This window comes from Panulirus ornatus, chromosome 42 (genome assembly GCF_036320965.1).
Source record: "Panulirus ornatus isolate Po-2019 chromosome 42, ASM3632096v1, whole genome shotgun sequence".
NCBI lineage: Eukaryota > Metazoa > Arthropoda > Malacostraca > Decapoda > Palinuridae > Panulirus > Panulirus ornatus.
In genome coordinates, this window is record NC_092265.1 from 8,686,358 (window position 1) to 8,710,036 (window position 23,679).

At 41.8% G+C, this 23,679-nt stretch overlaps 1 protein-coding gene and 1 long non-coding RNA gene across 3 annotated transcripts in view; one reads left to right on the forward strand and one right to left on the reverse strand.

Moving 5' to 3' along the window:
* LOC139761891 (uncharacterized) overlaps positions 1–23,679 on the forward strand; it is a 237,616-nt gene that overhangs the window by 40,850 nt on the left and 173,087 nt on the right. The gene's annotated exons all lie outside the window — the stretch shown is intronic.
* Positions 510–23,679, reverse strand: part of LOC139761889 (uncharacterized) — a 48,160-nt gene continuing 24,990 nt past the window's right edge. For both annotated transcript variants that reach the window (XR_011715634.1, XR_011715633.1), the window contains 2 exons: positions 5,866–6,023; positions 510–4,544 (listed from right to left, as the gene is read on the reverse strand). This is a non-coding gene — a long non-coding RNA (uncharacterized lncRNA). The remainder of the gene's footprint in view (positions 4,545–5,865; positions 6,024–23,679) is intronic.

Consider the following 23,679-nt stretch of genomic DNA (forward strand, 5'->3'; position numbering starts at 1 on the left):
ATACTATCGATGTGCAAGAGGCTTGTGATATTTAGTAAGCAAAGTTTTAAAGAAATGTACATTGAATGTAACTAGTTTTAAGAAATAAAGAATCCATACAAATGAATGTTTCACATTAACACATGGTTTTGAATACAATATTGCAAGATATAGGAATAAAAAGGGCAATGCAAGGTGGGGAGAAGACATTAGAAATGCTGTGGAAGATAAAAGGCATACGGTAGATTACCTAACAGGACTGGACCAGTGGAAGTTCAGCAAAGGAGGGAAGAAAATAAAATACATGGAATGTTAAGAAGCTGATGTGGGAAAACAAAGGAGTACATAAGGATTTCTTTTCTTAAACTATTCGCCATTTCCCGCATTAGCGAGGTAGCATTAAGAACAGAGGACTGGGCCTTTTTTGGAATATCCTCACCTGGCCCCCCCCTCTGTTCCTTCTTCTGGAAAATTAAAAAAAAAGAGGGGAGGATTCCCCCCCCCCCCCCCCCCCCCCCCCATTAGTCGCCTTCTACGACACGCAGGGAATACGTGGGAAGTATTCTTAATCCCCTATCCCCAGGGATAATGCAGATGGAAGTATGGAGTGAAAAATATTTTGAGTGCTTGGGGTGAAAGGCATGCACAGGATACAGTGAAATGGGGTGAGGTGTTATCCATTTCACGTTTGGAAATGATTAAGCATAAGATATATACTCTATACATGTACATCAAACAGAATTCAAAAAGATAAACATCTTAGCCTCTAGTTGCTGTGTGGGTTACAAAACACAACTGCATTACTTCTTAATACAACAAAGTTGAACCATCATTAGTTCAGAACCAATACCAATGTTTCAAATTTCAAAATAATAATGAACTATACTTCCAATATTAGACTATGTACAAAATATAATTTGGTTATATAATAAAAAAAAAAAACCATCACTGCAAGAAGTGAAATAGAGGGCAAATGAGAGTTGGGGTGAGAGAGTATCATTAAATTTTAGGGAGAATAAAAAGACGTTCTGGAAGGAGGTAAATAAAGTGCGTAAAACAAGGGAACAAATGGAAACATCAGTGAAAGGGGCTAATGGGGAGGTGATAATAAGTAGTGATGATGTGAGGAGATGGAGTGAGAATTTTGAAGGTTTGTTCAATGTGTTTGATGATAGAGTGGCAGATATAGGGTGTTTTGGTCAAGGTGGTATGCAAAGTGAGAGAGTTAGGGAGAATGATTTGGTAAACAGAGAAGAGGTAGTAAAATCTTTTCGGAAGATGAAAGCCAGCGGGTTTGGATGGTATTGCAGTGGAATTTAAAAAAAGAGGGTCACTGTATTGTTGACTGGCTGGCAAGCTTATTTAATGTATGTATGACTCATGGTGAGCATGACCATGAGCTGTGGTTTCGGTGCATTATTACATGACAGCTAGAGACTGAGTGTGAACAAATGGGGCCTTTGTCTTTTCCTAGTGCTACCTCACTAGGGGGTTGTTATTCCATGTGTGGCGGGGTGGCAATGGGAATGAATAAAGGCAGACAGTATGAATTATGTACATGTGTATATATGTATATGTCTGTGTGTATATATATGTATACATTGAGTTGTATAGGTATGTATATTTGCATGTGTGGACATGTATGTATATACATGTGTATGAGGGTGGGTTGGGCCATTCTTTCGTCTGTTTCCTTGCGCTACCTCGCTAATGCGGGAAACAGCGACAAAGCAAAATAATAATAATATAAAAAAATAATAATGACTCATGGTGAAGTGCCTGGGAATTGGCTGAATGCTTGCATAGTACCATTGTACAAAGGCAAAGGGGATAAAAGTGAGTGCTCAAATTACAGAGGTATAAGTTTGTCAAGTATTCCTGGGAAATTATATGGTTGGGTATTGATTGAGAGGGTGAAGGCATGTACAGAACATCAGATTGGGGAAGAGCAGTGTGGTTTCAGACGTGGTAGAGGACGTGTGGATCAGGTGTTTGCTTTGAAGAATGTATGCGAGAAATACTTAGAAAAGCAAATGGATTTGTATGTAGTATTTATGGATCTGGAGAAGGCATATGATAGAGATGTTCTGTGGAAGGTATTAAGAATATATGGTGTGGGAGGTGCAATGTTAGAAGCAGTGAAAAGTTTTTATCAAGGATGTAAGGCATGTGTACGTGTAGGAAGAGTGGGAAAGTGATTGATTCTCAGTGAATGTTGGTTTGCAGCAGGGGTGCGTGATGTCTCCATGGTTGTTTAATTTGTTTATGGATGGGGTTGTTAGGGAGGTGAATGCAAGAGTTTTGGAAAGAGGGGCAAGTATGCAATCTGTTGTGGATGAGAGAGCTTGGGAAGTGAGTCAGTTGTTGTTCACTGATGATACAGTGCTGGTGGCTGATTCGGATGAGAAACTGCAGAAGCCAGTGACTGAGTTTGGTAAAGTGTGTGAAAGAAGAAAGCTGAGAGTAAATGTGAGTAAGAGCAAGGTTATTAGGTACAGTAGGGTTGAGGGACATGTCAACTGGGAGGTAAGTTTGGTACAGTAGGGGTTAGGGAAAAGTCAATTGGGAGGTAAGTTTGAATGGAGAAAAACTGTAGGAAGTGAAGTGTTTTAGATATCTGAGAGTGGATTTGGCAGCGGATGGAACCATGGAAGCGGAAGTGAATCACAGGGTTGGGGAGGGGGCGAAAGTTCTGGAGCGTTGAAAAGTGTGTGGAAGTCGAGAACATTATCTTGGAAAGCAAAAATGGGTATGTTTGAACGAATAGTGGTTCCAACAATGTTATATGGTTGCGAGGCGTGGGCTATACATGGAGTTATGCGCAGGAGGGTGGATGTGCTGGAAATGAGATGTTTGGGGACAATATGTGGTGTGAGGTGGTTTGATCGAGTAAGTAATGAAAGGGTAAGAGAGATGTGTGGTAATAAAAAGAGTGTGGTTGAGAGAGCAGAAAAGGGTATTTTGAAATGATTTGGTCACATGGAGAGAATGAATGAGGAAAGATTGACAAAGAGGATACATGTGTCAGAGGTGGAGGGAACGAGGGAGACCAAATTGGAGGTCGAAAGATGGAGTGAAAAAGATTTTGAGTAATCGGGGCCTGAACATGCAGGAGGGTGAAAGGCATGCAAGGAATAGAGTGAATTGGAACGATGTGGTACACCGGGGTCAACGTATTGTCAATGGATTGAACCTGGGCATGTGAAGCATCTGGGGTACACCATGGAAAGTTCTTTGGGGCCTGATTGTGGAAAGGGAGCTGTGGTTTCAGTGCATTATACATGACAGCTAGAGACTGAGTGCGAACAAATGTGGCCTTTGTTGTCTTTTCCTAGCGCTACCTAGCACACATGTGGGGGGAGGGGTTTGTTATTTCATGTGTGGGAGGGTGGCAATGGGAATGAATAAGGGCAGACAGTATGAATTGGGTACATGTGTATATATGTATATGTCTGTGCGTATATATATGTATACGTTGATGTGTATAGGTTTGTATATGTGCAAGTGTGGACGTGTATGTATATACATGTGTATGTGGGTGGGTTGGGCCATTCTTTCATCTGTTTCCTTGCGCTACCTTGCTAACGCGGGAGACAGTGACAAAGTATAATAAAATAAATAAATAATAATAAAAAAGTAACATGAAAATGTAACATAACATAGAAACAAGGTTAAAGCTTTAAATCATCCCACCAGGGCTGACAGAAGCCCTGCTGTTACATTACAAGCATGGGGAAACCTAGCAGAGGCAGACACGTGCAACATCCCCCTCCTACGTTTAAAAGTTCATGAAGTAACTGATGAAACTTACAAAATTCTAGACAGCTTTTGCAATCAAATTTTGTTTCCCCTTTATGTGTCTCCTCTTTAAAATGGATGTGGAATAATCATCCCCTAGCCTACCACATGGTCAACAAAAGTGAGTTTGGTGTGCCCAAATTCACTTTAAGCCAGGTTGACAGTGAAGCTGATTCCCTCAAGATGGCCAAATAGTGCTTTTTTGTGTTTTTCCTAGATACTACCAATGAAAACCAACTCATCCAGATAAGTATGAACTGGTCCAACCATCACCACATTCACTGCTTGTTGAAACATAGCAGGAGCATTTCAAAGTCCAAAAGCCATCATCCAATATTGTCACAGCCCTTCAGGTGTTACAAAGACTGACATTCTTTTGGCTTTCTCTAAGAGTAAATTCTGGAAATATCAATTAAATAAGTCCAGCTTGGTGACAAACTGGGCTTGTCTCATATTATCTAGGATGTCCTCAATACATGGCAATGGAAAGGAATCTGGATGAGATATTAAGATCCACTTTCCTGAAGTCTGTACATATCCTGTAGGTTCCATCAGACTTGAGCACAAGCACTCATGAAGAGGCCCACCCATTGTAACTGTGCTACATAAGATGATGCCATGGCAAGTAGTTCGCTTCCTTTATCAATTTCTCCCTCTTGAGTGGATTCATCCTGTAAAGGTACTTGTTTAACTGTGGATGTACCAGGCAGTAGTGTGATGTGGTGCTCGATCAGTGAATGCAACTTCACAACATCCTGGACATGATGCTGTGGGAGATGAGACAACTTAGAGGATGGGTCTAATTGAACTTATGAATATTAACACATTTTGGTTGTACATCTATTTTGAAATTTCCAGGATTGTTTATATTAGTGTTCACTATACACAAACTCTCAACACTACCATAATATGGCTTCAGCCTATTTACATGTACATCAGAGTAGACAGACATTTTTCTAGCAAGGGTTTCTATGACACTAAACAACTGGAACAATGGTTCACCCATATGAGAATGTCTCCATCTCTACAGAAGTCTTCAATCACTCTTTTAACCCCAGCCAGACACGAATCCAGCTTACACTCCCCAGTCACCTTGAATGGATTGCCTTTCCCATAGAACAAAACACCAACCATTCTAGGCATCGCATATGACATATGCATTACATTCACTTTCCACACCAATAACATAAGTACAAAAGCAACACAAACTAAATACCCTAAGAGCACTAATTGGCACCAGATCTGGACAAGAATAGGTATCCAGCATCTTATATGAACAATTCATTTGCTCTATGTTAAACTATGCCGCACCTCCCTGGTCATCCATCATCTCAAAAGTAAACAAAAGAGAGCTACAACCACACAAAACAGAGTACTCAGAACAATTACTGGCTGTCGAACAACTACAAACACTTAACATCTTCAAAATGACAAAAAAAAATCCACAATAGACCCATCACAACATTCTTGGCACCCAATTCTATGCATCAGCATATAATTAACCAGCAAATCCCCAAGCAGAAATAAAAAGCTAACCAATGCCTCACACTTCCCTAACCTCTACTCACAAATCCCACTACCCTCAAGAAATATAACACTAACAGAACAAATACACACTGAAATAACATGAAAAACACTGAACAGAAAACCTTCCTTCTAAGTTTTGAACTCCAGCCCACCAGAAACCACAATGCCCACACAAACATGAGTCACACTCTCCTGCTTATATTTTGATCATCATCCATCTCTACAGAACTTCATATACCAAGATCCTTCATGCCCACAATGAAGTTATCATAAAGAAGACACTGAACACTTCCAATTGCATTGCACCTTTGCACACACATCACAAAACATTATGACCTGTGGTGCTGACCAATGAACATGGGTACCTTCCTGAGTGCTGCAGGAACCTTCTAAGAATAGAAGGGACTTCTGGGGCAGGAATTAAGTATATAATTACAATGTTTGCAAAACACCTTGCCCATCCCCACGTTTCAAATGGTGATATATGGCTTAGATTTAGTGCAGGTACAAGCATATAACGCTCTCAGGGTGAAATTATTGCACATCTGGTCATCAACCCACCTGAATATGCCTTGTGGTATCTTTAGGGAAGTTTGTTCTTCCTTTACTCCTCCTGGCTGCCACTTCATCTTGGGGATTTCACTTTTGGGTGCTGCATTTTCCCTTCTGTGCCTGATGATGGCTGGCTTTTACCTTTCTGAGAAGGCCTGAATTCTCACCTGGAAGCAAGAAAATGTGGGTACACGTGAGAACTCTAGGTATACTGGGCACTCAGAAAACACAATCAAGCAGCTGCTCACCAGTGCTCGTGGTTTCCCTGACAATGTCATTCCACCACCAAAACTTATCCCTGGCCATTTAAGGAAGACTTTTAGATCTACAGATAACCTCCTAAGATGAAAACCCATCAAAAACTTCTACAAAACATCTCTTGAAAAACAATTTATTACCTGCAAAAGGGCCCTCATATTCCCCCCACAGGTCAGCTGCCAAGCTCCAGCTTATCAGGTGCAAACAACATGCATTTGCAAAGAAATAATAGGAATGGAGTGAGTAGTAGTACAGTAAGGTGATGGTCTTTGATGAAAGTTCCTTCATATGTGTTCAGTCAAAGCAGGGGAGGGTGAGGAGGCCGGAGGCTGCCCGCTGGTATGACTCGTTTCAGAGTGAAGATGGTGAAATATCCAGAATGTGATGATCTGGGGATGCTACAGTGGGGCAATGTGTAGGGAAAAGTTGTGCTTCTTACCTAAAAACACTGAAATAAATGGAATGCAACACATTAAGATGCTAGAGGACCATATGTTTCCTTTTGATGAGGTTCATGGGTATGGTCACTATATACAATAGTGCCTCCTACCATAAGGCTAGAAAGGTGATGAATTGGTAATCACACAAAAAAATCAAGTAAAAGTACTAAATGGCCAGAGAACTCTACAGACCTTAACCCAATCACAAACTGCTGGAGCAAGGAATAAGTCAAACTTGCTCCCTGCAATACCTCATCAGTGCCTCACCTCAGTTAAGAGGTCAAGACCCTATGGACCCAAAACATGAAACTAGAGTACTTGTGGAACCTTGCTAATTCTATGCCCAGATGTATGCAGATGGTAATCAAGGCCAATGGAGAAACACCAGTGTACTAAAACATAAGTGCGACTTTTTTGTTTATGTTTGTGTACTTGGGGTTGGGAGTGTGTGAGAGCTTTTTGTAGGCACAGTACTTCCTGTTCCAAGACTTCCTTCAGTGTTTATAAAGCTCCTGCAACACACAGAAAGGTGGCCACATCCACTCATCAGAACTACGGGTCATGAAAAGTTTTCAAATCCGTGCATCCTTCAGCAAAGAGTGCAAGGCAATTGAGTAGTAGTGCTTGGTGTCTTCACAGTATTTACATCATGGACATGAATGGTCATGAGATATGTTAAAACACTGTATGTAGTACTATAGTGATGGGTGATATCCAGAGTGCTCGCAAAAAAGTGTGACTCATGTTTGTCTGGGGAGTCTGTTTTCTGGTGCATGTATTTCTGAAGGGTTGGAGTTTAAGGCTATTGGGAAGTCAGTATATAGTACTTGTCAGGTTATTTCAGTGTTTGTGTCTTGTCAGTGTGAGGCAAGCCTTAACTTTTTCTTCTACTTGGGAATTGGTGGTTAGTTGTAGCATGGTTTGGGTGGGAGGGGTCTACTGCTATTGCAAAGAATTGAGCACAATCGGTTCTCTCTCTGTCCCTCTCTGATTCTTCCACAAGATAACTTCCATTCTTATTTATTCCAGGTACTCCCCATTTACCAACTACTTCATCAATTTCATCATATTCCACCTTCGTATTCATATCATCCATCACAGCCACCTTACACACTTTATAAAAATTTCTCACTGCTTCTAGTAACTTTCCTCCCACACCATATATTCTACAGACCTTCCAAAAGCATCTATATTAACCCAATTGTATGCTTTTTCCAGATCCATAAGTTCCACAAACAAATCTATCTGTTTCTCTAAGTATTTCTCAAACATTCTTTAAAGCATATATCTAATCCATACATCTTCTATCACTTCTGAAAACACACTGCTCCCCACAATCTAATGCTCAGTACATACCTTAACCACCCTCTCAAAAAACTTACTAAGTTGTCTGAACATTCACCTTTATCCCCTTGCCTTTATACAATGGCACTATACATGCATTCTTCCAATCCTCAAGCACCTCATCATGATTCATACATTCTTTGAAAATCCTAACAATCCAATCAACATAATAGTCATCCATCCACCCTTTCTGAATAAATTTTATAGCAATACCATCCACTTCAGCAGCATTGCTACATTTCATCCTAAGTATGGCTTTCACCACCTCTTCACCAAACAAAACAAAACCAAAGCAACCACTTAATATACCACCCAAACCCAAACATCCTACATCTGCCATCCTATCATCAAACACATTCAACTGTCCTTTAAGATACTCACTCTATCACTACCTGTTACCACTTCCGCTTTTGCCCCCTTCAATGATGTTCCTAATTGTACTCTTCTTTTATTTTGGACAATATCAACCATCTAATACATCTTTTATCCTCCCTAAAATCTACTGGTATTTACCAACCACAATTCGAATTTGCCTTCTTTTCCAACCACTGTGCCTTACTATATATATATATATATATATATATATATATATATATATCTATTTTTTATTTATTTCTATTTATTTCACTTTGTCGCTGTCTCCCGCGTTAGCGAGGTAGCGCAAGGAAACAGACGAAAGAATGGCCCAACCCACCCACATACACATGTATATACATACACGTCCACACACGCAAAAATACATAGCTATACATCTCAACATATACATATATATATACACACAGACATATACACATGTACATAATTCATACGGTCTGCCTTTATTCATTCCCATCACCACCCCACCACACATGAAATAACAACCCCCTCCCCCTGCATGTGCACGAGGTAGCGCTACGAAAAGACAACAAAGACCACATTCGTTCACACTCAGTCTCTAGCTGTCATGTTTTACCCCAGACGCTTCACATGCCCTGGTTCAATCCATTGACAGCACGTAGACCCCGGTATACCACATCGTTCCAATTCACTCTATTCCTTGCACGCCTTTCACCCTCCTGCATGTTCAGGCCCCGATCACTCAAAATCTTTTTCATCCCATCTTTCCACCTCCAATTAGGTCTCCCACTTCTTGTTCCCTCCAACTCAGACACATATATCCTCTTTGTCAGTCTTTCCTCACTCATTCTCTCCATGTGACCAAACCATTTCAAAACACCCTCTTCTGCTTTCTCAACCAAACATCTCCCTTACCCTATTATTACTTAATCAAACCACCTCACACCACATACTGTCCTCAAATATCTCATTTTCAGCACATCCATCCTCCTCCACACAACTCTATCTTTAGCCCATACCTCGCAACCACATAACATTGTTGGAACCACTATTCCTTCAAACATACCCATTTTTGCTTTCTGAAATAATGTTCTCGACTTCCACACATTCTTCAATGCTCCCAGAACTCTCGCCCCCTTCCCCACCCTATGATTCACTTCCACTTCCATGGTTCCACCCACTGCCAAATCCACTCCCAGACATTTAAAACACTTCACTTCACTCCATCTTTCCACCTCCAATTTGGTCTCCCACTTCTCCTCGTTCCCTCCACCTCCGACACATATATCCTCTTGGTCAATCTCTCCTCACTCATTCTCTCCTTGTGCCCAAACCATTTCAAAACACCCTCTTCTGCTCTCTCAACCACGCTCTTTTTATTTCCACACATCTCTCTTACCTTTACATTACTTACTCGATGAAACCACCTCACACCACACATTGTCCTCAAACATCTCATTTCCAGCACATCCACCCTCTTGCGCACAACTCTATCCATAGCCCACGCCTCGCAACCATACAACATTGTTGGAATCACTATTCCTTCAAACATACCCATTTTTGCTTTCCGAGATAATGTTCTCGACTTCCACACATTCTTCAAAGCTCCCAGGATTTTCGCCCCCTCCCCCACCATATGATTCACTTCCGCTTCCATGGTTCCATCCGCTGCCAGATCCACTCCCAGATATCTAAAACACTTTACTTCCTCCAGTTTTTCTCCATTCAAACTTACCTCCCAATTGACTTGACCCTCAACCCTACTGTACCTAATAAATTTGCTCTTATTCACATTTACTCTTAACTTTCTTCTTTCACACACTTTACCAAACTCAGTCACCAGCTTCTGCAGTTTCTCACACGAATCAGCCACCAGCACTGTATCGTCAGTGAACAACAACTGACTCACTTCCCAAGCTCTCTCATCCACAAAAGACTGCATACTTGCCCCTCATTCCAAAACTCTTGCATTCACCTCCCTAACAACCCCATCCATAAACAAATTAAACAACCATGGAGACATCACACACCCCTGCCGCAAACCAACATTCACTGAGAACCAAATATTTTCCTCTCTTCCTACACATACACATGCCTTACATCCTCGATAAAAACTTTTCACTGCTTCTAACAACTTGCCTCCCACACCATATATTCTAAATACCCTCCATAGAGCATCTCTATCAACTCTATCATATGCCTTCTCCAGATCCATAAATGCTACATACAAATCCATTTGCTTTTCTAAGTATTTCTCACATACATTCTTCAAAGCAAACACCTGATCCACACACCCTCTACCACTTTTGAAACCACACTGCTCTTCCCCAATCTGATGCTCTGTACATGCCTTCACCCTCTCAATCAATACCATCACATATAATTTCCCAGGAATACTCAACGAACTTATACCTCTGTAACTTGAGCACTCACTTTTATCCTCTTTGCCTTTGTATAATGGCACTATGCAAGCATTCCGCCAATCCTCAGGCACCTCACTCAGCTGCTCCCAAAACACTTGCCTCTCATGATCTTCTTAACATGCCCATATATATATATATATATATATATATATATATATATATATATATATATATATATATATATATATATATATATATATATTTTTTTTTTTTTTTTTTTTTTTTTTTTTTTTTTATACTTTGTCGCTGTCTCCCGCGTTTGCGAGGTAGCGCAAGGAAACAGACGAAAGAAATGGCCCAACCCCCCCCCCCATACACATGTACATACACATGTCCACACACGCAAATATACATACCTACACAGCTTTCCATGGTCCACCCCAGACGCCTCACATGCCTTGATTCACTCCACTGACAGCACGTCAACCCCTGTATACCACATCGCTCCAATTCACTCTATTCCTTGCCCTCCTTACACCCTCCTGCATGTTCAGGCCCCGATCACACAAAATCTTTTTCACTCCATCTTTCCACCTCCAATTTGGTCTCCCTCTTCTCCTCGTTCCCTCCACCTCCGACACATATATCCTCTTGGTCAATCTTTCCTCACTCATTCTCTCCATGTGCCCAAACCATTTCAAAACACCCTCTTCTGCTCTCTCAACCACGCTCTTTTTATTTCCACACATCTCTCTTACCCTTACGTTACTTACTCGATCAAACCACCTCACACCACACATTGTCCTCAAACATCTCATTTCCAGCACATCCATCCTCCTGCGCACAATAATATATATATATATTATCCCTGGGGATAGGGGAGAAAGAATACTTCCCACATATTCCCTGCGTGTCGTAGAAGGCGACTAAAAGGGGAGGGAGCGGGGGGCTGGAAATCCTCCCCTCTCAATTTTTTTTTTTTAATTTTCCAAAAGAAGGAACAGAGAAGGGGGCCAGGTGAGGATATTCCCTCAGTGGCCCAGTTCTCTGTTCTTAACGCTACCTCGCTAACGCAGGAAATGGCGAATAGTTTGAAAAAATATATATATATATATATATATATATATCCCTGGGGATAGGGGAGAAAGAATACTTCCCACGTATTCCCTGCATGTCGTAAAAGGCAACTAAAAGGGGAGGGAGCGGGGGGCTGGAAATCCTCCCCTCTTATTTTTAATTTTCCAAAAGAAGGAACAGAGAAGGGGGCCAGGTGAGGATATTCCCTCAGAGGCCCAGTCCTCTGTTCTTAACGCTACCTTGCTAATGCGGGAAATGGCGAATAGTTTGAAAGAAAGAAAAAGATATATATATATATGTATGTATGTATGTATGTATGTATGTATGTATGTATATATATATATATATATATATATATATATATATATATATATATATATATAAGGGGAGTGGGGGAGGAATGGGATGTATTTAGGGAAGCAGTGATGGCTTGTGCAAAAGATGCTTGTGGCATGAGAAGTGTGGGAGGTGGGTTGATTAGAAAAGGTAGTGAGTGGTAGGATGAAGAAGTAAGATTATTAGTGAAAGAGAAGAGAGAGGCATTTGAACAATTTTTGCAGGGAAAAAATGCAAATGAGTGGGAGAGGTATAAAAGAAAGAGGCAGGAGGTCAAGAGAAAGGTGCAAGAGGTGAAAAAGAGGGCAAGTGAGAGTTGGGGTGAGAAAGTATCATTAAATTTCAGGGAGAATAAAAAGATGTTTTGGAAGGAGGCAAATAAAGTGCGTAAGACAAGGGAGCAAATGGGAACTTCAGTGAAGGGGGCTAATGGGGAGGTGATAACAAGTAGTGGTGATGTGAGAAGGAGATGGAGTGAGTATTTTGAAGGTTTGTTGAATGTGTTTGATGATAGAGTGGCAGACATAGGGTGTTTTGGTCGAGGTGGTGTGCAAAGCGAGAGGGTTAGGGAAAATGATTTGGTAAATAGAGAAGAGGTAGTAAAAGCTTTATGTAAGATGAAAGCCGGCAAAGCAGCAGGTTTGGATGGTATTGCAATGGAATTTATTAAAAAAGGGGGTGACTATTGTTGACTGGCTGGTAAGGTTATCTAATGTATGCATGATTCATGGTGAGGTGCCTGAGGATTGGCAGAATGCTTGCATAGTGCCATTGTACAAAGGCAAAGGGGATAAGAGTGAGTGCTCAAACTACAGAGGTATAAGTTTGTTGAGTATTCCTGGTAAATTATATGGGAGGGTATTGATTGAGAGGGTGAAGGCATGTACAGCGCATCAGATTGGGGAAGAGCAGTGTGGTTTCAGAAGTGGTAGAGGATGTGTGGATCAGGTGTTTGCTTTGAAGAATGTACGTGAGAAATACTTAGAAAAACAAATGGATTTGTATGTAGCATTTATGGATCTGGAGAAGGCATATGATAGAGTTGATAGAGATGCTCTGTGGAAGGTTTTAAGAATATATGGTGTGGGAGGCAAGTTGTTAGAAGCAGTGAAAAGTTTTTATCGAGGATGTAAGGCAAGTGTACATGTAGGAAGAGAGGAAAGTGATTGGTTCTCAGTGAATGTAGGTTTGCGGCAGGGGTGTGTGATGTCTCAATGGTTGTTTAATTTGTTTATGGATGGGGTTGTTAGGGAGGTGAATGCAAGAGTTTTGGAAAGAGGGGCAAGTATGAAGTCTGTTGTGGATGAGAGCGCTTGGGAAGTGAGTCAGTTGTTGTTCGCTGATGATACAGCATTGGTGGCTGATTCATGTATAAAACTGCAGAAGCTGGTGACTGAGTTTGGTAAAGTGTGTGAAAGAAGAAAGTTAAGAGTAAATGTGAATAAGAGCAAGGTTATTAGGTACAGTAGGGTTGAGGGTCCAGTCAATTGGGAGGTAAGTTTGAATGGAGAAAAATTGGGGTTAGTAAAGTGTTCTAGATATTTGGGAGTGGATCTGGCAGCGGATGGAACCATGGAAGTGGAAGTGAATCATAGGGTGGGGGAGGGGGCGAAAATTCTGGGAGCCTTGAAGAATGTTTGGAAGATGAGAACATTATCTTGGAAAGCAAAAATGGGTATGTTTGAAGGAATAGTGGTTCCAACAATGCTGTATGGTTGCGAGGCATGGGCTATGGATAGAGTTGTGCGCAGGAGGGTGGATGTGCTGGAAATGAGATGTTTGAGGACAATATGTGGTGTGAGGTGGTTTGATCGAGTAAGTAATGCAAGGGTGAGAGAGATGTGTGGAAATAAAAAGAGTGTGGTTGAGAGAGCAGAAGACGGTGTTTTGAAATGGTTTGGTCACATGGAGAGAATGAGTGGGGAAAGATTGACCAAGAGAATATATGTGTCAGAGGTGGAGGGAACGAGGAGAAGTGGGAGACCAAATTGGAGGTGGAAAGATGGAGTGAAAAAGATTTTGTGTGATCGGGGCCTGAACATGCAGGAGGGTGAAAGGCGTGCAAAGAATAGAGTGAATTGGAACAATGTGGTATACCGGGGTTGACGTGCTGTCAATGGATTGAACCAGGGCACGTGAAGCGTCTGGGGTAAACCATGGAAAGTGTGGGGGGCCTGGATGTGGAAAGGGAGCTTTGGTTTCGGTACATTATTACATGACAGCTAGAGACTGAGTGTGAACGAATGGGGCCTTTGGTGTCCTTCCTAGCACTACCTCGCACACATGAGGGGGGAGGGGGTTGTTATTCCATGTGTGGCGAGGTGGCGATGGGAACAAATAAAGGCAGACAGTATGAATTATGTACATGTGTATATATGTATATGTCTGTGTGTGTATATATATGTGTACATTGAGATGTACAGGTATGTATATTTGCGTGTGTGGACGTGTATGTATATACATGTGTATGTGGGCAGGTTGGGCCATTCTTTCGTCTGTTTCCTTGCGCTACCTCGCTAACGCGGGAGACAGCGACAAAGCAAAATAAATAATAAATATAAATATATATGGTGAAGAGCTTGTAGATTTATGCGCTGAAAAAGGACTGGTGATTGGGAATACCTGGTTTAAAAAGCGAGATGTACGTAAGTATACATATGTAAGTAGGAGAGATGGCCAGAGCATTATTGGATTACGTGTTAACTGATAGGTGCATGAGAGACTTCTGGATGTTAATGTGCTGAGAGGTGCAACTGGAGGGATGTCCGATCATTATCTGATGGAGGCGAAGGTGAAGATTTCTAGGGGTTTTCAGAAAAGAAGAGAGAATGTTGGGGTGAAGAGAGTGGTGAGAGTAAGTGAGCTTGGGAAGGAGACTTGTGTGAGGAAGTACCAGGAGAGACTGAGTACAGAATGGAAAAAGGTGAGAACAAAGTAGCTACTGTAAGGAGAGTGGGGGAGGAATGGGATGTATTCATGGAAGCGGTGATGGCTTGCGCAAAAGATGCTTGTGGCATGAGAAGCGTGGGAGGTGGGTTCATTAATAAGGGTAGTGAGTGGTGGGATGAAGAAGTAAGATTATTAGTGAAAGAGAAGAGAGAGGCATTTGGACGATTTTTGCAGGGAAAAAATGCAAATGGGTGGGAGATGTATAAAAGAAAGAGGCAAGAGGTCAAAAGAAAGGTGCAAGAGGTGAAAAAGAGGGCAAATGAGAGTTGAGGTGAGAGAGTGTCATTAAATTTCAGGGAGAATAAAAAGATGTTTTGGAAGGAGGTAAATAAAGTGCATAATACAAGGGAGCAAATGCGAACTTCAGTGAAGGGGGCAAATGGGGAGGTGATAACAAGTAGTGGTGGTGTGAGAAGGAGATGGAGTGAGTATTTTGAAGGTTTGTTGAATGTGTTTGATGATAGAGTGGCAGATATAAGGTGTTTTGGTCGAGGTGGTGTGCAAAGTTAGAGGGTTAGGGAAAATGATTTAGTAAACAGAGAAGAGGTAGTAAAAGCTTTGTGAAAGATTAAAGCCGGCAAGGAAGCAGGTCTGGATGGTATTGCAGTGGAATTTATTAAAAAAGGGAGTGACTGTATTGTTGACTGGTTGGTAAGGTTATTTAATGTGTGTATGATTCATGGTGAGGTGCCTGAGGATTGGCGGAATGCTTGCATAGTGCCATTGTACAAAGGGAATAAGAGTGAGTGCTCAAAACTACAGAGGTATAAGTTTGTTGAGTATTCCTGGTAAATTATATGGGAGGGTATTGATTGAGAGGGTGAAGGCATGTACAGAGCATCAGATTGGGGAAGAGCAGTGTGGTTTCAGAAGTGGTAGAGGATGTGTGAATCAGGTGTTTGCTTTGAAGAATGTATGTGAGAAATACTTAGAAAAGCAAATGGATTTGTATGTAGTATCTATGGATCTGGAGAAGGCATTTGATAGAGTTGATAGAGATGCTCTGTGGAAGGTATTAAGAATATATGGTGTGGGAGGCACGTTGTTAGAAGCAGTGAAAAGTTTTTATCGAGGATTTAAGGCATGTGTATGTGTAGGAAGAGAGGAAAGTGATTGGTTCTCAGTAAATGTAGGTTTGCTGCAGGGGTGTGTGATGTCTCCATGGTTGTTTAATTTGTTTATGGAAGGGGTTGTTAGGGAGGTGAATACAAGAGTTTTGGAAAGAGGGGCAAGTATGCAGTCTGTTGTGGATGAGAGAGCTTGGGAAGCGAGTCAGTTGTTGTTCGCTGATGGTACAGCACTGGTGGCTGATTCATGTGAGAAACTGCAGAAGCTGGTGACTGAATTTGGTAAAGTGTGTGAAAGAAGAAAGTTAAGAGTAAATGTGAATAAGAGCAAGGCTATTGGGCACAGTAGGGTTGAGGGTCAAGGCAATTGGGAGGTAAGTTTGAATGGAGAAAAACTGGAGGAAGTAAAGTGTTTTAGATATCTGGGAGTGGATCTGGCAGCGGATGGAACCATGGAAACGAAAGTGAATCATAGGGTGGAGGAGGGGGTGAAAGTTCTGGGAGCCTTGAAGAATGTTTGGAAGTCGAGAACATTATCTTGGAAAGCAAAAATGGGTATGTTTGAAGGAATAGTTTTTCCAACAACGTTGTATGATTGCGAGGCGTGGGCTATGGATAGAGTTGTGCGCAGGAGGGCGGATGTGCTGGAAATGAGATGTTTGAGGACAATGTGTGGTGTGAGGTGGTTTGATCGAGTAAGTAATGTAAGGGTGAGAGAGATGTGTGGAAATAAAAAGAGTGTGGTTGAGAGAGCAGAAGAGGGTGTTTTAAAATGGTTTGGTCACATGGAGAGAATGAGTGAGGAAAGATTGACCAAGAGGATACATGTGTCAGAGGTGGAGGGAATGAGGAGAAGTGGGAGACCAAATTGGAGGTGGAAAGAAGGAGTGAAAAAGATTTTGAGGGATCGGGGCCTGAACATGCAGGAGGGTGAAAGGCGTGCAAGGAATAGAGTGAATTGGAACAATGTGGTATACCGGGGTCGACGTGCTGTCAATGGATTGAACCAGGGCATGTGAAGCGTCTGGGGTAAACCATTGAAAGTTCTGTGGGGCCTGGATGTGGAAAGGGAGCTGTGGTTTCAGTGCATTATTACATGACAGCTAGAGACTGAGTGTGAACAAATGCGGCCTTTGTTGTCTTTTCCTAGCGCTACCTCGCACACATGTGGGGGGAGGGGGTTTTCACTTTATGTGTGTCGGGGTGGCGACGGGAATGAATAATGGCAGACAGTATGAATTATGTACATGTGGATATATGTATAAGTCTGTGTGTATCTGTTGGGATTTATAGGTATGTATATGTGCATGTGTGGACGTGTATGTATATACATGTGTATGTAGGTGGGTTGGGCCATTCTCTCGTCTGTTTCCTTGCGCTACCTCGCTAACTCGGGAAACAGTGACAAAGTACAATAAATGAATAAATATCGAAATGTATAGGTATGCATATGTGGGTGTGTGGATTAGGGTGGGTTGGGCCATTCCTCCATCTGTTTCATTGCGCTACCTCGCTAATGCGGGAGACAGTGACAAAGTATAATATATAAAAAAATAGAAACATATATATATATATATATATATATATATATATATATATATATATATATATATATATATATATATATACATACATACATATATATATATATATATAGATGTACATACATATATATATATATAAAAGATGTTCTGGAAGGAGGTAAATAAAGTGCGTAAGACAAGGGAGCAAATGGGAACTTCGGTGAAGGGCGCAAGTGGGGAGGTGATAACAAGTAGTGGTGATGTGAGAAGGAGATGGAGTGAGTATTTTGAAGGTTTGTTGAATGTGTTTGATGATAGAGTGGCAGATATAGGGTGTTTTGGTCGAGGTGGTGTGCAAAGTGAGAGGGTTAGGGAAAATGATTTGGTAAACAGAGAAGAGGTAGTGAAAGCTTTGCGGAAGATGAAAGCCGGTAAGGCAGCAGGTTTGGATGATATTGCAGTGGAATTTATTAAAAAAGGGGGTGACTGTATTGTTGACTGGTTGGTAAGGTTATCTAATGTATGTATGACTCATGGTGAGGTGCCTGAGGATTGGCGGAATGCATGCATAGTGCCATTGTACAAAGGCAAAGGGGATAAGAGTGAGTGCTCAAATTACAGAGGTATAAGTTTGTTGAGTATTCCTGGTAAATTATATGGGAGGGTATTGATTGAGAGGGTGAAGGCATGTACAGAGCATCAGATTGGGGAAGAGCAGTGTGGTTTCAGAAGTGGTAGAGGATGTGTGGATCAGGTGTTTGCTTTGAAGAATGTATGTGAGAAATACTTAGAAAAGCAAATGGATTTGTATGTAGCATTTATGGATCTGGAGAAGGCATATGATAGAGTTGATAGAGATGCTCTGTGGAAGGTATTAAGAATATATGGTGTGGGAGGAAAGTTGTTAGAAGCAGTGAAAAGTTTTTATCGAGGATGTAAGGCACGTGTACGTGTAGGAAGAGAGGAAAGTGATTGGTTCTCAGTGAATGTAGGTTTGCGGCAGGGGTGTGTGATGTCTCCATGGTTGTTTAATTTGTTTATGGATGGGGTTGTTAGGGAGGTAAATGCAAGAGTTTTGGAAAGAGGGGCAAGTATGAAGTCTGTTGGGGATGAGAGAGCTTGGGAAGTGAGTCAGTTGTTGTTCGCTGATGATACAGCGCTGGTGGCTGATTCATGTGAGAAACTGCAGAAGCTGGTGACTGAGTTTGGAAAAGTGTGTGGAAGAAGAAAGTTAAGAGTAAATGTGAATAAGAGCAAGGTTAATAGGTACAGTAGGGTTGAGGGTCAAGTCAATTGGGAGGTGAGTTTGAATGGAGAAAAACTGGAGGAAGTGAAGTGTTTTAGATATCTGGGAGTGGATCTGGCAGCGGATGGAACCATGGAAGCGGAAGTGGATCATAGGGTGGGGGAGGGGGCGAAAATCCTGGGGGCCTTGAAGAATGTGTGGTAGTCGAGAACATTATCTGGGAAAGCAAAAATGGGTATGTTTGAAGGAATAGTGGTTCCAACAATGTTGTATGGTTGCGAGGCGTGGGCTATGGATAGAGTTGTGCGCAGGAGGATGGATGTGCTGGAAATGAGATGTTTGAGGACAATGTGTGGTGTGAGGTGGTTTGATCGAGTGAGTAACGTAAGGGTAAGAGAGATGTGTGGAAATAAAAAGAGCGTGGTTGAGAGAGCAGAAGAGGGTGTTTTGAAGTGGTTTGGGCACATGGAGAGGATGAGCGAGGAAAGATTGACCAAGAGGATATATGTGTCGGAGGTGGAGGGAACAAGGAGAAGAGGGAGACCAAATTGGAGGTGGAAAGATGGAGTGAAAAAGATTTTGTGTGATCGGGGCCTGAGCATGCAGGAGGGTGAAAGGAGGGCAAGGAATAGAGTGAATTGGAGCAATGTGGTATACCGGGGTTGACTTGCTGTCAGTGGATTGAAGCAGGGCATGTGAAGCGTCTGGGGTAAACCATGGAAAGCTGTGTAGGTATGTATATTTGCGTGTGTGGACGTATGTATATACATGTGTATGGGGGGGGGGGCCCATTTCTTTCGTCTGTTTCCTTGCGCTACCTCACAAACGCGGGAGACAGCAACAAAGTATAATAAAAAAAAAAAATAAATAAATATATATATATATATATATATATATATATATATATATATATATATATATATATATATTTTTTTTCTGCTTTGTTGCTGTCTCCCGCGTTTGCGAGGTACCGCAAGGAAACAGACGAAAGAAATGGCATAACCCACCCCCATACACATGTATATACATACACTTCCACACACGCAAATATACATACCGACACAGCTTTCCATGGTTTACCCCAGACGCTTCACATGCCCTGATTCAATCCACTGACAGCACGTCAACCCCAGTATACCACATCTATCCAATTCACTCCATTCCTTGCCCTCCTTTCACCCTCCTGCATGTTCAGGCCCCGATCACACAAAATCTTTTTCACTCCATCTTTCCACCTCCAATTTGGTCTCCCTCTTCTCCTCGTTCCCTCCACCTCCGACACATATATCCTCTTGGTCAATCTTTCCTCACTCATTCTCTCCATGTGCCCAAACCATTTCAAAACACCCTCTTCTGCTCTCTCAACCACGCTCTTTTTATTTCCACACATCTCTCTTACCCTTACGTTACTTACTTGATCAAACCACCTCACACCACACATTGTCCTCAAACATCTCATTTCCAGCACATCCACCCTACTGCGCACAACTCTATCCATATCCCGCGCCTCGCAACCATACAACATTGTTGGAACCACTATTCCTTCAAACATACCCATTTTTGCTTTCCGAGATAATGTTCTCGACTTCCACACATTCTTTAAGGCTCCCAGGATTTTCGCCCCCTCCCCCACCCTATGATCCACTTCCGCTTCCATGGTTCCATCCGCTGCCAGATCCACTCCCAGATATCTAAAACACTTTACTTCCTCCAGTTTTTCTCCATTCAAACTTACCTCCCAATTGACTTGACCCTCAACCCTACTGTACCTAATAACCTTGCTCTTATTCACATTTACTCTTAACTTTCTTCTTTCACACACTTTACCAAACTCAGTCACCAGCTTCTGCAGTTTCTCACATGAATCAGCCACCAGCACTGTATCATCAGCGAACAACAACTGACTCACTTCCCAAGCTCTCTCATCCACAACAGACTTCATACTTGCCCCTCTTTCCAAAACTCTTGCATTCACCTCCCTAACAACCCCATCCATAAACAAATTAAACAACCATGGAGACATCACACACCCCTGCCGCAAACCTACATTCACTGAGAACCAATCATTTTCCTCTCTTCCTACACGTACACATGCCTTACATCCTCGATAAAAACTTTTCACTGCTTCTAACAACTTGCCTCCCACACCATATATTCTTAATACCTTCCAAAGAGCATCTCTATCAACTCTATCATATGCCCTCTCCAGATCCATAAATGCTACATACAAATTTGCTTTTCTAAGTATTTCTCACATACATTCTTCAAAGCAAACACCTGATCCACACATCCTCTACCACTTCTCAAACCACACTGCTCTTCCCCAATCTGATGCTCTGTACATGCCTTCACCCTCTCAATCAATACCCTCCCATATAATTTACCAGGAATACTCAACAAACTTATACCTCTGAAATTTGAGCACTCACTCTTATTCCCTTTGCCTTTGTACAATGGTACTATGCACGCATTCCGCCAATCCTCAGGCACCTCACCATGAGTCATACATACATTAAATAACCTTACCAACCAGTCAATAATACAGTCACCCCCTTTTTTAATAAATTCCACTGCAATACCATCCAAACCTGCTGCCTTGCCGGCTTTCATCTTCCGCAAAGCTTTTACTACCTCTTCTCTGTTTACCAAATAATTTTCCCTAACCCTCTCACTTTGCACACCACCTCGACCAAAACACCCTATATCTGCCACTCTATCATCAAACACATTCAACAAACCTTCAAAATACTCACTCCTTCTCCTTCTCACATCACCACTAGTTATCACCTCCCCATTTGCGCCCTTCACTGAAGTTCCCATTTGCTCCCTTGTCTTACGCACTTTATTTACCTCCTTCCAGAACATCTTTTTATTCTCCCTAAAATTTAATGATACTCTCTCACCCCAACTCTCATTTGCCCTTTTTTCACCTCTTGCACCTTTCTCTTGACCTCCTGTCTCTTTCTTTTATACATCTCCCACTCAATTGCATTTTTTCCCTGCAAAAATCGTCCAAATGCCTCTCTCTTCTCTTTCACTAATAATCTTACTTCTTCATCCCACCACTCACTACCCTTTCTAATCAAACCACCTCCCACTCTTCTCATGCCACAAGCATCTTTTGCGCAATCCATCACTGACTCCCTAAATACATCCCATTCCTCCCCCACTCCCCTTACTTCTATTGTTCTCACCTTTTTCCATTCTGTACTCAGTCTCTCCTGGTACTTCCTCACACAAGTCTCCTTCCCAAGCTCACTTACTCTCACCACCCTCTTCACCCCAACATTCACTCTTCTTTTCTGAAAACCCATACAAATCTTCACCTTAGCCTCCACAAGATAATGATATATATATATATATATATATATATATATATATATATATATATATATATATATATATATATATATATATATTATATACATACATATATATATATATATATATATATATATATATATATATATATATATATATATATATATATATATATATATATATATATATTATTTTTTCTTTATTTTGCTTTGTCGCTGTCTCACGCGTTAGCGAGGTAGCGCAAGGAGACAGACTAAAGAATGGCCCAACCCGCCCACATACACATGTATATACATACACGTCCACACACGCAAATATACATACCTATATATCTAAATGTACACATATATATACACACACAGACATGTACATATATACACATGTACATAATTCATACTGTCTGCCTATATTTGTTCCCATCGCCACCTCGCCACACATGTGTGCGACGTAGCGCTAGGAAAAGACAACAAAGGCCCCATTCGTTCACACTCAGTCTCTAGCTGTCATGTAATAATGCACCGAAACCACAGCTCCCTTTCCAAATCCAGGCCCCACACAACTTTCCATGGTTTACCCCAGATGCTTCACATGCCCTGGTTCAATCCATTGCCAGCATGTCGACCCCAGTACACCACATCGTTCCAATTCACTCTATTCCTTACACGCCTTTCACCCTCCTGCATGTTCAAGCCCCGATCACTCAAAATCCTTTTCACTCCATCTTTCCACCTCCAATTTGGTCTCCCACTTCTCCTCGTTCCCTCCACCTCTGACACATATATCCTCTTGGTCAATCTTTCCTCACTCATTCTCTCCATGTGACCAAACCATTTCAAAACACCCTCTTCTGCTCTCTCAACCACACTCTTTTTATTTCCAGACATCTCTCTTACCCTTACATTACTTACTCGATCAAACCACCTCACACCACATATTGTCCTCAAGCATCTCCTTTCCAGCACATCCACCCTCCTGCACACAAATCTATCCATAGCCCACACCTCGCAACCATACAACATTGTTAGAACCACTATTCCTTCAAACATATCCGTTTTTGCTTTCCAAGACAATGTTCTCGACTGCCACACATTCTTCAAGGCTCCCAGGATTTTTGCCCCCTCCCCCACCCTATGATTCACTTCCGCTTCCATGGTTCCATCCACTGCCAAATCCCCTCCCAGATATCTAAAACACTTTACTTCCTCCAGTTTTTCTCCATTCAAACTTACCTCCCAATTGACTTGACCCTCAACCCTACTGTACCTTATAACCTTGCTCTTATTCACATTTACTCTTAACTTTCTTCTTTCACACACTTTACCAAACTCAGCCACCAGCTTCTGCAGTTTCTTACATGAATCAGCCACCAGCACTGTACCATCAGCAAACAACAACTGACTCACTTCCCAAGCTCTCTCATCCACAACAGACTGCACACTTGCCCCTCTTTCCAAAACTCTTGCATTCACCTCCCTAACAATCACATCCATAAACAAATTAAACAACCATGGAGACATCACACACCCCTGCCACAAACCTACATTCACCGAGAACCAATCACTT